Consider the following 6,212-nt stretch of genomic DNA (forward strand, 5'->3'; position numbering starts at 1 on the left):
CCCGCCTGAAAAGGGTTGTGGCCAGTCGAGCTGTGGAGAGCCTGGTTATAGATGTGCTGAACATAGGGGAGGCTCTCATCCCATGTGCGTGGATGCTTTGAGTTGTACATGAGCCGAATGTGTACGATAGTCCTCTTCACAACCTCTGTCTAGCCATCAGTTTGAGGATGGAAGGCTATAGACTTAGTGAGTTTGGTGTCCATCATCGACCAGAGACTAGACCAAAATGTACTGAGGAACCTATTGTCCCGATCTGAAATGATAGACTATGGGATCCCAAAGTGTACCCACACTCGTTCAAAGAAGAGTTTAGCAATGGCTTCTACTATGATATTATTCTTGCAGTTCGCCATAATGGCCATCTCCGAGAACCTATTGGCGACTACAAAAACATAGTTGTTTTCCATGCTTAGTAGAAGGAAGGCCCGACATGTAATCCATGGAGATGGATTCCCAAGGTCAACTAGGGGTAGGAAGCGGGGTATAGAGGCCTTTCTTCTTAATTGTCAGTTTGGCATTGGTGCATGCAGTGCATGATCTGATGTACTTCCCGACATCCTGTCGAAGATTCAGACAATAGAAATACTTCTGCAATACTGCCACCATTTTCTAAACCCCAAAATTCCCAGTAGCCCGACTATAGTGTGCTTCCCAAATCATCTTGGCGTGCTTGCTTGAAGGAACACAAAGGTGACCTAGGTGGCATAACAGAGCATCCTAGAGGTGAAAATATGGAACATGCTGACCCTCCAAGAGTGTTTGGTATGTGTGGCTAAATTCTGGGTCACTTTTGTAGAGAAGTGGTAAATCAGAAGTCTCGTGCCCATAAGAGTTGATCACGGTGGTTAACGCCATGATCGATGGTCGACTGAGGCAATCTACAACATTATTGGTGTTGCCCTTCTTATACTTGATATTCAAATGGAATTGTTGCAGGTATGTGGACCTATTGATGCCTTTAAAATCGCTGCATCAACATCGGGGAAAACCACCCGGTTCAGACCTTAGTGCAGCTCCTTTTCCGTTTGGTGTGGTGGCTTCGACTGGATATAATGGGACTAGTTTCCCAGTGATGTATGAGTTGGTGAGTGATTGGTTTGTAATGTGTAACGAAGGTGATAAGTGTTTTATCCTACAATTCAAAAATATATAAATATAACTAATCTAACCCGGGTATCTTGTTAACAACACGATTTTTTATTATTTCTATTAAACAAATAATCATATAGATGGCTTATTCGTAAAATAGAAAGATGCATTCATATAATGATTACTTTGTTTAAGAAGTTAAACAAAGTAATTATAAAAACATTATCACATTCATCACAATGTATATCACTGACATATATATCCAAATGATAACAATTCTAAAACCTTCAGAAATGATATGCTAAAGAATTGTTTGAAAAACACACACACACACACACACACACACATATATATATATATATATATATATATATATATATATATATATATATATATATATATATATATATATATATATATATATATATCTATATATATATAGATATATATATATTAGCAATTTTTAAGAAATGTTCATTCACATAGAGAAATAAGACAAAAACAGTGATAATAGTACCGTATGCATTTGAATTCTCTCGATATAAACAACACTCGAACTCTACTTTCCTATTGGAGAAAACCTTCAGAAGATGCAAAAGTGCGAGTATTTCAAAATCTTCTTTCACAAAAATGCAGAACTTGGGTCCAGCTTTTGATAAAAAAATATTAGAAGTACAGAAATGCAACTCCCAAGTCAAGTTTTAATACAAATTGAGGACCCTTTCTAAATACATGAAAGAGTCTTAAATAATAAAAATAAAAACTAACTATCAATAAAAATTGCTATGTGTTGTTCTAACTGTAGACATGAAAATCTGGGATTCATTATGAAAATAGCAGTGCAGTAGCAGTTGAACGAATTCATTGTATCAGCTTCTTTTCCTGTGATTGCAGCTGGCAGATTGTGAGCATTGGCTGGATTTCTAGAGGTTGACTCATCCTGGAGTGTAGCTGGGCTATATAGGTGGCATCAGAGAGTTCGGAGATCATGCAGTTGATTGCGTTGGAAAGACATTTCATGGCCATCTGCTGGCTATGTGGCTTGACTAGAAAAAACCAGAATGTTTCCCATGTCAAGTTTTGGATCTCTCCAATCTATTTTTCTCTGTTCACCAGCTCCTATTTCCAATGATGTTCCAATGCCTTTGCTTTTGGGAGTTTACCTGGAGAGCAATCGGAGATCAAATTAGACATATGTAAACTGTTATTTACTAATTTGATCAAATCGTTCGTTGCAGCTCTGCATCTAGAAGTTTCTCTTTTGGCTTTCATTAGCTGGGACTCCCATTTGGAAAATAGGATTTCCTTGTGCGATTCTTGTATTCTTGGCAAGTTGGCAGCCATTCCTTCTGTGGAATCTTGCCAAGATAGAAAATTTGTTAACCTTTCATTTGTTTTTCCAATTCAAGTCTGGCGTCCACTGCCTTCTCAATCAGTGATGCAGAGATATCGCATAAGGGGTTGGCCAATGATATGTTGTGGCAAATAATATTCAATTGTCGGGACAAGGCTTTGGTTATCTCCAAGGCTTCTGTTCTGAATTCACTTACCTATGGATAACCCTTGTACCTTTCTATCTATTCTTGCATTTGTGCAATTTGATCTTCCTTTGCCTTCTTTTCTTGCTCACTTATCATTTGAAGCCTGCTTAATTCTTGAGACAACTCCTATTGTTTATGGAGAGTTTGCTCATCAATCCTTTGTTTCTCCAGTTTCAACTACTCTCTTAGTCACTCATTTTGTTGTCTCTGCTCTGTTAACTATTGTTCAAGCTAACTAATCTTTTGTTGTCCTTCTACCAATTGCACCTCAAGTTGAGTAATCCTTTGATCCTTTTCCATGATCAGCTGGCTGACCTCTGAGGCTTTGTCCATTGTCGTCACTGTGTAAGCACCTGCATACTGAGATAACTTTGTTAAATCCTCAAAGGGATTGACTTCTGCTTTCCATACCACATTCATCATTTCTGCCTGAGGAGTTAAAAGAGGACTTTGATCAATTTTCCTCTTTTTCCTCTGTCTTTTAACTACAGCCCTGTGCTTCAGACTGTAGAATACATCGAGGGGTGGTATTTCTTCTATTCTTAGTACAATCTCCTCTGTAGGATTTTCGGGGATGATTTCTATGTCCTGCTGAATTCTGGGTAGGTTGCTTGTCCCTTCAATCGGAACACTAATAACTTTTGTCTTTTGCACTGTAGGAAATTTTGGTGTAGTGAGCTCTTGGGATTTATTCAGGTTTTTTATGATTAGGTCAAACTGCTCATATTCCTTGAGTAAAGTAGGATCAATATTGATATTCGTATCAAGGGTCTCACTAGTTCCTTCCTTTGTCTGCTCCCTTTCTGGGGTCTTTTCCTTTTGAGGAGTTTTTTCCATTTTTTCTTCACAGTGGCCTTCTAGTTGCATCATAGAGGTAGTATTTAACAAGTCCAGAGGTAGTGTTCCCAATCTCTGTGTCCTAAAATTCAAAAATTCCTCTAATCCCTCTGCTCCCAATTTGATTTTTTTTAGTTGTTTCACTTGAGAAAATAACTCGGCTGAAGCAAACAAATCATCATAATTATCCTTCTCATGTTCAAACTTGGCAATTTTGACATGAGAAGTGAAATTGTAGGCAACAGATTTTAGATCATACTGCCTCTTTGGGATGACTGCTAACTTTAACATTTTAATTTTCTCAGCTTCCTTCTCTGCATGCTTGAAGTCATGCAGCGTGAAAGAACCACATCGGAGGGGGAATGAAGGCCACATCTATTTTTTAGACTCCTTTAAGTTCCTTGACATCCCTTCTACTATTATCTGATATGCTATTTCTCTGGCAAATAATTTATTAGGGATGTATAAGGGAAGGACATGTGGGTCAGTAGTGCTGCCAAAAATTCTGATGTAGGTGAAATTTTCTTCACCAAACCAACTACCAATTGATGTTAGGTCGACACAGGCTTCCTTGGACAACCTAGGAGTGAGTTTATTGAATATAGCATAATAAACAGGGAGGATGAAACCATGACAGATTCTATAAAGATGATTTTTATAATGGGCTTTCCACAATTCCTTATGATAGATATGAATGGGGTTCGGGTCCTATGGAGTCCATTTCCAACCTAAAATGGGATATTCAGAATTGAAACAGATAGTGTCCAAGATATAGGCACTCATATAAAATGGGGGTATTACCCAGGTAGTCACAAACTTGTTTTTTCTATAATCAAGTATTTGGTTGGCCATTTTATCAGACAAAATGGTCACCCAATCCATGATATAAGAGTTGACTGCAGCCTCCATTAAAGGTACCATCTCTATAGAAAACTTGGCCGAATCATGGACTCCAAAGAGTCTGCATATCATAGCACCAACATAACAGTAAGGAGATGCTAATGAGTCTACGAAGTACATACCCGATGATTCATGCTTGTGTTTGTTTGGAAAATGCCTCCATTGTCTGATAGGGTCCGATTCCACAACATTTTCTTTGGCGAAGGCTTCCAAAAATGCTTTGTTAATATCGATCCTTTGGTTAAGGAAAATGGTACATTCTTTTTGATATCTTCTGCTTTGAACGACCCGTACATTCTTCCATTAGCCGTAAAGAAAGCTTTGCCTGTAATGTTGATACTTTCAATAACCCATCTGACCAAGTCATTATAGGGTAATACTTTGGCGCGGGCTGCTATTTTGTGAAGATAGGAGCTAGCCAACTCTTTAAGAGTACTCTCTGACTTGTCAGTGGAATCTGTTGTTCCCACTTCTTCTTCAATCTCTTCTGGATCCTCGGCTTCCAGTAAATTGTATATATTTTCCCATGAAGCCTTGCCTAGACCGAGGCAGGTAGTATCAGCTATCAAGACCTTTTTAACTGGTTCCTCTTTGGCTATGACGGGGGCCTTTGGTTTCTTTGATTTCTTCATTTTTGTTGGATTCATCAACTCAGACTTGCTCTGCAAAAGAAACAGAAGAACGTAACAGAGAAAAACCTGTTCAAAGCCAACGCAGAATATAAAAGATTAATGGTAATTTAAGCGTGATAAGCAATACGAACTCTAATATTTCCTTTTAGTTTTGATTATTAAATAATGATACCAATTATAATTATTTTATATATTTTCATATATATATATATATATTACACCTAATATAACTAAATTTGACCATGGTCCTAAAGTCAATTTTTTGCCTAGCTAACCGTTGGTGGCTCTGCTCTAAATATTTAACATGCTAAGCTGGATCTGTTTTTTCAACTTGTCCTGACAATGAACCACACTGGTTGGTTCGAAACGCGTCGACAAATGGTTTCTCATGTGATTTTCGCCGAAAAATCTATCATAAAATTGTTATGGATCACAGAAGCCTCAACTTTACAATGGATGAAATCCTCGAAGAATTCAACCATAACTTCTTTATTAATGATTTCCGTAACCGCCAATCGTGATACTTAAATGCCATAATGATATGTCGCATCGCTCATATTACTAACAGTTCTTTAAAGTGGATCTCGTGACTTTCCCAATCAGTGATTAGTGAAAATCGCATATCGCAGATCGGGGGGCACAAATGTTAAGCTTTAGCTGTTTCCATACATAGCTCCGATTGCAATAAAAAGTGAGTTATCATGGGGAGGCAGGATAATCAATAAATTGTTTTTTTCATTTATAATTGATTTAAGGTTTAGACCCGCAAACATTCGTTTAACAACCTTTTATCGAAAAGCGCACTTTTCCAAAATGAAATCGCATTGGCGGATTCCAAATAGACAGTTATGTGTCTCATGTTTTCAGCGATGGCCGATTGTGATCGGATTATCGCATCGGGAGATTTGAGTGGACTATTGGAATGTTTCTTTGATAACTTGTGATTTTCGCTTTTCGATAGCATTATCGCATCAGCGATTGCCGATGAAAGCCTTAAGTCTATCCTTTAAACAAAGAGTGTGACACATTCATTTATATTTGCTTTACGAGAAGGTCTTGTTAAATATCTAAATCAGATCGGACCTTTTCATAAATATTTTCATGTGTTGTGTGGATAAATCAAAGTTTGCGATTGTTATTGAATTATTGATTTTATCTAAGTCCTAAAAAGGGGACCCATTTCTTGTTAAAGTTTTGGATGAAAATTTTGAAA

This window comes from Pinus tabuliformis, chromosome 8 (genome assembly GCF_031772625.1).
Source record: "Pinus tabuliformis cultivar Carrire ecotype Pingquan chromosome 8, CPIR1, whole genome shotgun sequence".
In the NCBI taxonomy this organism is placed as follows: Eukaryota; Viridiplantae; Streptophyta; class Pinopsida; order Pinales; family Pinaceae; genus Pinus; species Pinus tabuliformis.